Here is a 9976-nt window from a genome sequence, read left to right as displayed (position 1 = left end):
ACCACCACCACCACCACCACCACCACCGCCTCCTCCTCCTCCTCCTCCTCCTCCTCCTCCTCCCCCCCGGCGCACACGGCCGGCACACGAGGGAGCCCCGGCGGGCGGGCAGGGGGGCGAGGAAACTTTGGGGGCGGAATGGCGGCTGGGGGGGGGGGGGGGGGAGCAGGGGGCAGGCACCGCCTGTGGCCGTGTCCCTGTGTGCGTGTGGTGTCCCTGCCGGCAGCCCCCCCCTCCCCCCCACCATAAATAACTAAATTTGAATTGAATCGAATCGAATTGAAGGGAATTGGAGTTAAACGGGCTGCCCCCTCCCCCACCCGCTCCCCTCCCCCCTCACACACACACACAGCGGCCGCCCGTTAACCGCCAACCGCCCGCCGGCGGCCGTTAGCCCACGTACACCCCCCCCCATATACCTATATATGCACATATAAGGTGTGTGTACATCTATTTCTGCACAAATCCATTTATTTATGCCTGTATTTTATTTATTTACGCGCACGCAGCGGGGGCTGGGGCACGGCCCGCCCGCTGCCCCCCCCCCATCCCCTCCCCTCCCCCCGCCGGCTCCTTTCCGCCGGGCGGGTCACGTGGGCTCCCTTCGGCCTGCCCGGCCACCCCGCGCCGAGACCCAACAACACGCTGACGTCACCGCCCTACCGCCCGGCGCCGAGTAGCTGCGCACGCAAAAACGGGCCCCGAGGGCCGCGGGGGTGCCCCCGGGCCCCTCGGTGCCGTAACGGGGCGGCCGCAGGCAGGGGCTGGGGCCCACGGGCAATGTCCCGCGTTATCGGCGAGTAAAGGCAGGGCTGGGCTGGGCTGGGCTGCCAGTGCCTCCTGCTGTGGGTTTAACTCTTTCTGTCTTTGCCCCCACACCGTGGTTTTCCATCCCCTGACTGCACAAATGGCACCAAGTCCCCTTCGGTGAGCCAGATATTCAAAATAAATAAGTGCTTCCACTCCTGTGTAGGCATCGGTAATAAAAATCTCCTCACAAAAGTGCCAGAAATACAGGTCAACTATTTGCTCCTCTTTTAAACTATAAAAAAAATAAAATAAAATAAAATAAAAAAAAGTGAACTTGTGACATTTCTAAGAGAATCGGTATAAAAACCTCTGATATGGCAGTGAAAACTGACCTGGAGCTTCACCTCGGGTAGGTGCTTCGACTGTTTGGGTACAGCTGCCACACGTAGCTGCTGTGTTGTAATGCACGGATATTCCCCAAACTGAGAGGTGGCACGTCAGGCACCGGGCTCCTAACGCCTGTGAGAGCTTTCTTGTTATGAGTTGTCCCGTCAGACGGCCTGCGTTGGGCAACCAAAGGCTCCTAGCACATTAATAACAATAACAACAACAACAATAATTTAGCACATCAGCAGTGGCAGGCTTTGATTCCCATTTTGTGAGCCCCTTTGCAGTACAGTATCTGATATCTTTCAGATAAACACTCTCGAGTTTATCTGAAAAATGAACTCCCAAACTCCTAACGAGTCGGTCATGTGAGCAACTGCTCCGCAGCATCAAAGGGTTTCTCATTGAGCTGTTTGTTCACACCAAGAGTTTCAATTTTAAAAGGAAACTCTGATTGACTAAGATATTTTCAGGAATTGAGACTGTCGTTGGTATTTTTTTCCTCACATATTACTTAATTGTTATCTTTGGACCAGACTGAAAGCTTTTGCTTAATTGACGAGCACTTACGCAAGCAGGCCTCTTGAGTGGAACAACATTATTTGTGAGGCCAAGTGCTCTCGGACACGAGCAAAAGTGTTCTGTAATCCCTACATTTCTCCAGTCCGAAGAGGAAAAGAAACCAAAGAGCAAAGTGGGAGACCTGAAGTCTGAAAAGTCTGAAAGTTTGGGGAAGTCGAAAGTGTCAAAATGTTGTTTTGATTCTTCAGAGAAAGCATGGTTCCGTCCTTTCTTCCCACCCTTTTTCTGTCCATAGTTTGCTTCACGTGGCTTGTAACACCTGCACTTTCTTCTGATACTTTTTCATCCACCTTTTTGAGATGTGGAGATCTAAATTTTTCGGACAGGAATTCGATGTAGCCTGATAGGAATCTAGTCATTTCTGACAGCGATTCTGATGCTATTGCTCTGCCGCAGCCTCAAACCGAGATGCACTATTCATAGTCCCTTGCCCATTGCCATCATACGATCAGTGCGCACCTTCTGCTGCTCAGGCGTGCTGCATGTTGTTTAAGTGCTAAGCCAAGTGTATTTTTTCTTCCATATAGAAGATAATAAGAACATATTCAGTGACTCTTCCAAGGCACAGTTGCTAAATGGGTTAGGGAAACGTTCTTCCTTAGTGCACGGGGCATATTGTTTAGTATGTGGGACATGTATAATTGTTATTACTTAAGGTGAAATAAATCAGAAACTTTGATGCAAGTACTCTGCGCTCCTCTGATCTATTTAGTGGGCTGACACGATGGGCTGAGCTAGCTATATGGGTCCCTTAGGATCCTCAGATGGAACAGATATTTTTTATGTTGCTCTAATTTACTCTCAGAGACATCTTGGCCTCCTGCCAGTCTGGGGCAGACAGAACAGAGAGGTGATCGTCTCTTCCCTTGCCCTCCCTCATCCATGCAGTGTTGCATGTCCCCAGCTGTGCCGAATTAATGTGTGGGAGGTGGGACAGCTTATGATTTCAAGCCTTTTTTCTTCCCATGAAAGGTTTTTCGAAGAGAAAGCAGTTCTAAGCAGGAGCTGGCTGCAGAGAGTGAAAAACTGCAAGAATTATCAGGATCAGGTCTCCCGCAGGGAAGCCAGCCTTACACAGAGGTGGCGTTAGGGCTGTGAGGGATGCTGGCCAGGCGCCATCCCCCTGAGCTGTTCGGGTACTCTGCAGGCCCGTTCGTCCCTCCAGGTGCACCTCCCGGCCCCGCACACTGCCTGAGAGAGCATCGTCAGCCACAGCGCCTTGGGCATGATCCTGAGGTGCCTCGGCTGGTCTCGTTTCACCCAGAGGAAAACAAGTTCCCCTGCTCAGAAACTGCTCTGCCGTGTGTGCCCAAGTAAAGCAAGCGGGGGGCAGTCAGGAGATGCATCTCAGAAGTGCGCTCCTGAGTCAAACTAAAACTCTTCTAGATGAAGTCAGCGACGGTTCCCTGTTTCTGTTGACATTAGATGTTACAATATTTTACACTTTTAAAGGTTCCTCCTTACTCAGGATATGAAGCATGATTCACTGTTGTGAAATGTAAGATGCATGGATCACTTCCCTTGCCAAATGCAAAATTCAGGGTTCAAGAAGTCTAAAATGTGTTTTTTATTTTTTTTAATTTTTTTTCTATACAATCTCTATAGCTACTTAAGCATGCAAGGTGTGCTGCATCATTTCTAGATGCAAACTGCTGCTTTTAGGGACAATGAATAGAGAGGTGGAGGATCCTGAAGAAACTGATGCAAGTGATGCTCATGCTGGCAGAAAACTAACTGAATGGGAGCGCCTCGTGTGCTGCTACAGCCAAAAGAGCTGCTGTGCTTGGTCATTGGGTACCCAATAACAAGGGAAATGCAAGGAGGGAGAGCAGGGTTATGCTGTCTCTGGGTTTGGCAGTGGTATGACTGCTACTAAAGTCGTCCCATTTGACTATCTGCACTGCAAGAAAGGTGGTGATAATTGGAGAGACTACAGACAAGAGCACTGATAATGACTAAAGGACTGGAAAATGGCTTATTTCTTGAAGATAGCAATCTGTTTAACTTATCAGTGAAGTAACTTTGCCATCTAGAAGAGCCAGAATGTGGAAAAATTGCTGAGAGGACTCTTCAATCTATCCCACCGATGTAGGGAGAATCCGGAGCTGGAAGTTAAAGACAAAGCAGCAAATGACGTTTCTGAAGGTAAAGTTAACCGATGAAACAACTGGTGTGCATCCTCTTTAACTGGGATCTTAACTCAAGCGCAGCTGCTGAGTTTCAAAAGGCACTGAGAAGACCTATGGCCCATATTATGCTCAGAGTAAACTATGGCAAAGGCATTTTCTACCCTTAAAATCTTCAAACACAGACTTCCGAGAAGTGGAATTTCTGGTTGGCTGACTGTTTGACCTTCAGTGTATTTAACACAAATTTCCATTAAAGCTCCATATCCGACAACAGAGAATTTTATTCTGCCTTCTGAATTTGCACACACAGTATTTCTACAGGTCCTTGAAAAGTGGCTGTCTTTATATTTTTAATACAAATAGCTTTGTATAAAGCAAACTTTTTTTTTTTTTCCCCTGAGGCATTTTTTTCCCAAAAAAAAGTCTTCTCAAGGACTTTTGAACCAAGAAAGGACATCTAAAGAAAAATATAATATCAAAACCCTTCTCTCTAGCAGTAAACCACACTACTCCAAGGCTAATGAGTCAGACCTGCTTTTCAGTCTTAATTTTCATATGATTGTAGCTGACTTCATACAGTTACAGCCTCTTTTCACAGGACCCAGTGCTCTATACAGGCATGAATAAAAATGCATGAGAGGGAGAAAGAAACTCAGCTCATTTTTGTGATTAAATTTAAAATACAGTCTAGTAAATGTTTTAAAGACAGCATTACTGTCTTTGAAATGCAGTATTAGTGACTATTTAAAAATTCAAAGCATGCTTCCTAATTTCATGCTCTGTCCAGCTGTATTTAAAAACTGGGTATTTAAATGCAGATGTTCAGGTACCAAATCTATTTCCATTCTCTGTTTGTCTCTGAGTTCCCTAGTGCTGACTTGTTCTCACTGATTTCAGCATCTCTTTTAATGTTGGTGTTAGAAACAACAGTTAGGAAAGACAGCAGAATGAGGTAGTTCCTGTATGCCCCTTAGACATCCTCCTTGAATATCTGCCTGATGTGGCTAAGTTTAACTACACATTTTGAGACTTCCAAAATCAGACGTGACAGCTTTGGCTTCGAACTGTAGCTTCCTCTGCATTATGTCATGCTAAATTTGTGACTGGCAATATTTTCACAAGCTTCAGTTGCTTATGATTCCTCTGTTGGCTTGGGTAGGGTACTTTTTTTTTTTTTTTTCTTGATGTGGAGGGGAAATGTTAAGAAGACAGAACAGGCTACATTGTTTTGTATCTTCTGTACCAAGTTCTCTTATCAGTTTACTATTGTCAAGATGTTAAACTTTTCATTTCAATTAAATAAATATTTTGTAATGAAGGATACAAGTGAGTCCACTTGAAATATTTTGAACCACTTACAAAAAATTCTTCTTTATAAAATTATTTCTATACTTATCATTAGAATAGAATTAGCTCTTCAGCCTTTTTTTTCTCTTTCTTTTAGATGGCAGTAACCATCTAATTGTAACTTAAATAAATATCTCTCACTCTTTCAACCATGAAAGACTGAAGAAACATAACTGAGATATGCAAGGTAAGCCCAGAATTTTCATAAAAATACCAAAAGTGGAACTGAAAGTACATTTGAGTATATAGTGATTAAACTTGCTGTGTTTTTGTCATTGTTTTTCTTTAAGAAAAACCTTGAATTGAAAATAGCCGTTGTATACATTATCAGAAATAAAATGCTTCTGAAAGAAAGGTTAGATGGAAAATCAAAAACTAATGAATATTTTTCCTCCTTGTTTTACTGTAACACTAATCGCAGTTTTCTTCATTCTTACATGTTAAAAGAAATTAAGTTTAGACCTCTGTAATAAGAACAGAGACAGAGTCTTTACATCCCTACTGTGGTATATCTGTGCCTTCAGTCATTTGTTTACCCATTGGAACTTGAAGGGGCCAAGTGCTGAAATCACGCTAGGTAAAAATACTTACAACAATACGCAATGCAAAGACTGTTTGTAACAAAGAGATGCTGTGACGTTAGAAACATATCAAATAAAATGGCATCTAATTTCAGCACTAAGTGTTCATAGAATCGGCTTCAAGATGAGGGTAGGAGTATATTATCGTTCAAGCTGATTGCTCTGAAACTCTCAAGACAGAGAAGAGGCTGGGTTTTTTTTAGGTCTCAGTTCTGCAAGACTCTCAGTTTTACAAATCCCGTCCCTCAAGCTGAACTTGGACTTAGCTGGGAGTAAGAGCAGCTGCAAGATTTTCAGATATCCTGCAATTTCAGTAACAGTCTACATTTGCACCCGTCACTGTTTATATTTACGGTTGTATTAGTAATGAGTAGCCCAGATAGAAAGATTTATCTGCAAGCTACAACCATGCAAACATGTGCAACTGGAGTGTGGTCACTAAACAGACTATAATTACTTTTTATTTCTTCCCTTTGCCCAGTGCCTCGAGAATCTAAACAGCTTGCCTTCCGTGAGGATGGGCGGCAATGGAAGCTTCCTGGTTGCTTGCAACAACACAGATTGTCTGAATCTTCCTGGTAGGATGTATGCCTACTTTGCTTACTAGCTTATTTTACAGATCTAAAAATTGCTGTAAAACAGCAAAGTAATTATCAGATTTACCAACAAAAATAGAGCCATGAAATTACTTATCTTTTCCATATTATTTGAGCGTTCACAACCAGAAATGACTATTTATGTGTATGTATTGTCAACAAACATAATACGCATCCGGGCTTCATTTAAAAGCACACACCTTGGACCTAACGCATTAGCCTTTACCCTCACAGAGTCCAGCTGAAATCAGTGGGACCAATGTGCCAACAACCCTTTAATGCATCCTCATAATTCAAAAAGAAAGGCTTTGCTGTTCCACTGCATAGCAAGATTCCTATTGTTTAGCTATATACTCAGACCCTTATTTACATCCACCTGTTTACAGCCATGTACTCTTTACTTTTCGGTAGTAATCAAGGCTCAAAGCTTGGAATTAATCTGCGTTCAATCCCAGATCTATCCGTAGCCAGGAACAGATCAACAAACATTTCTGAAGCTTTTCCCTCATTTTTAAGGTAGCAAATCAATTTTATGTTATTCTTTCTTTGTTTCTTTCTTTCTTTCTTTCTTTCTTTCTTTCTTTGTTTCTTTGTTTGTTTGTTTGTTTGTTTCTCTCTCTCTCTCTCTCTCTCTCTCTTTCTTTCTCTCTTTCTCTCTCTCTTTCTTTCTCTCTTTCTCTCTCTTTCTCTCTCTCTTTCTCTCTCTCGTTCTTTCTTCTCAGAAAATGGTGTAGTGACAGAATTGCAGAAAAGCAATTTCCCCTTTTTCTTTCTAAAACAAAGTTCACACTGTCATCAGCTGACTTTATTTAAAGGCCAAAAAAAAAAAAAAAAAGCTTGAAATATAGCTAGACACTCCAGCCTGTATGTTTGTAGAGCTGATCGTACCATTTTGTTGCCGAACACAGCAAAGAGCACATGTGGAGTTGGAGTTGTGCGCATAAACATTTGCCTTGCAGAAAGAAGTGTTTCCACCAGGATGCTCTCAAGGAGGATTAAATAGCGGCATGAACCCTCCAGCTTGGTGGATGTGCTGGAGTGAATCAGAAAGGGCAAGTTTCCTGAAGGCCTGGGTCACCAGCGTGGAAAGCTGTGCCACAGCATGCGTGCCCCTCTGTCAGTCGGCACGAGGTCCCTGCAGGTGCCTGCTCTCTGTGCACCTGGGAACAGCAACTGCAAACCCGAGTGGTTGCCTGCCAGCACACAACATCCCTCTCACGCGAAGTAATGCCCTCCTCATCCCGCAAAGGTAAGCTGAGGGAAAGGTGAACGACGGGCTTGCGTATATGAGGATGATTACAGATTTAGTTTCATTTTTAGATGGCATTTTATGTGAAACCTCTGCTGTGTAGAGGTAGTTGCAGTGGTATGCCTTCCCGTCAATGAGAGAGCAAAATAACCTGTGTTTGGGTAAGGAACAAAGATTTATGGTATATATTAAAAATCACATTCCTAAGAAATGTAATTAAACCAAAGCGTTTTTTTGTTTTGTTTTGTTTTGTTTTCCTAACTTGCTTCAATCTGAAGTGACTGCTCAGAGGCAGCAAAGAGAACAGATACCCAAATAACACTCCAGACCCTCTTCTCCAGCTACAGGAGTACACCCCTCCATTTTCCTCTGCATCTGAAATGCCCCAAAATGAAGGGAGGACGTCCAGACCTCACACAGTACAGCAGAGCTCCATTAAAGCCAATGCAGTTCTTCCCATTTACAGTAGTCAAAGGATTCACCCCTAATTTCTTTCTGCAGAAAAATGTCCAAAGCAGATTTCAGATATTTTTTGCAAAGCGGTGGATAGGTAGCAGGTTAATGTACTGCCTAGAGATGCTCCCATGAATGACCAGGAGAGAAAAGGTCACCTCGCAGGTGTTGCCTAATTTGCTATTTCCTCTCTAAATTGACTTTTGCACTTGTTTTTTTGCAGCGAACATAGGTACCTCATGGCACGACTGTATTATTCCTAAAATGAGTTGCTAATGCTTGAGAAATACTGTTAACAAAAAGAGTAGTCAGGTAAAATGCTTGTAATTATCACTAAAATTAGTACCTTTTAAGGAGTGTGTTTACATGACCCATCAACAGATCAGTTAAGTACTTTCAGTACATTTTATTTGTATCTGGCAGAACAATTTCCTTGCTGAAGTACACCGATGAGTGGGAGAGACTACAGTTAACAAAGTAAATTAGAAAGAACATGTTTGGGGAGTTTGTATTTTTTCCCTCCTGTACTTTGTGTAAGGTTTGAAAAGAAAAGCAAGTTTCAATCCCAAGTTCCAAAATGCCTCACTTGCTGTACCCTAACTGCCCTTGTCTTTTAAAGCACGAGCCTCTACAGGTCTGAAACAGTGGGAGCTTAAACCAGAAAAGCAAAAAGTAAAAAAAAGTAAAAGTAAAAAAAGTAAAAGAAAAAAAAAGTAAAAAAAGAAAAAAAAGAAAAAAGTAAAAGAAAAGTCCAGTGGGTTCCACATTTTCACTACAGACTTTCCTGCAGTTTATGAAGATTTTGGGGTGGAGTGCTGGCTTTTTTACAATTCACGGTAAAATGACCCTAGGCTTCATAACAGCACACGTTTAATCTCAAAATTTATTTTTTAAAAATAAAAATAGCACATTAGGGAATGTATGAGATTTCATTCTACCAAAAAAGCAATTAAATGAAGAAAATAGTTTAATAAATGGACTTACCAAAGTAAAACTAGACATGCATGAGCGTACATTGTAAGAAATGAGCTTTTTTTTTTTTTTTCCTAAAATGTCTGCACACAAAGTTACCAATAAAGTAAAATGTGACATGTGAGCAAGTCTTGTCAATAAGGTGTTTTAAAGTATTTCCATTTGTATTTCCATTTTTGTTTACATTTACGAATTTAGGGTTTAATTTTTTTTCCCGTCTCATTAGGAATCCGTCAGCTCGGTCAAGCCAAAAACTCTCATTTCCTTTGTAAGAAGGACGTATAGTTACTGAATAATTTATACTGTAGTCATAAGATGATTCATAGGAGCTGGTGCCTCGCACCCCCCGAATCTGAATGCTTTCTGCATTAATAATGCATTCACCCTCCCCATCCCCAGCACAGGCCGGAGCAAGGCCCTGCCCCGGGGCTGGAGTGAGCCCCAGCAGCAGCAGCCGGAGGGGTATGAGGGTTTTGGGCAGGGACTGGGGCAGATGACCCCCTGACCCCCTTTCATCCCAACTTTTGGGCGGCCCTGTCACTCTGCATTCACACACCAGCTCTGCGGAGCAAGGGAGGTGGGGCAAAAGCAGCGCCTCTGCCAAAACCAGGATATCCTCAGAGGCCTCATTTCTGAGATTCTTACGTGATGGCAAAGTATTTGTTTTACCTCGCCCTAAGAGTCTGCTAAAAGGCAAAACCATCCTAGGGAAAGGCAGGAGTTCAACGCTTCCAACAACAATAAGAAAAGGAGAATGTTTGTTTAGAAATTTGAGCATGATTTTAATGGCCTAGTATTAATCAGGCAGGTTTGAAAATGATGGTCGAATTATAAATAGAGCCGAGAAGCACCGCGTACAAAAATACACTTGTATTTGTATTATAAATTTTATATAAATAGAAAAGAAAAAAAGCCCTGAAATGTTTCAGG

At 42.8% G+C, this 9976-nt stretch overlaps 1 long non-coding RNA gene across 1 annotated transcript in view; it reads left to right on the top strand.

Moving 5' to 3' along the window:
- Positions 1-7215: 7215 nt before the first annotated feature.
- LOC137850161 (uncharacterized) overlaps positions 7216-9976 on the top strand; it is an 89691-nt gene continuing 86930 nt past the window's right edge. The window contains exon 1 of the long non-coding RNA XR_011092311.1: positions 7216-7621. This is a non-coding gene — a long non-coding RNA (uncharacterized lncRNA). The remainder of the gene's footprint in view (positions 7622-9976) is intronic.

The sequence above is a fragment of the Anas acuta genome, chromosome 1 (genome assembly GCF_963932015.1).
Source record: "Anas acuta chromosome 1, bAnaAcu1.1, whole genome shotgun sequence".
In the NCBI taxonomy this organism is placed as follows: Eukaryota; Metazoa; Chordata; class Aves; order Anseriformes; family Anatidae; genus Anas; species Anas acuta.
The sequence above is the reverse complement of the archived record's forward strand: the minus strand, read 5'-3'. Positions and strand labels throughout refer to the sequence as shown.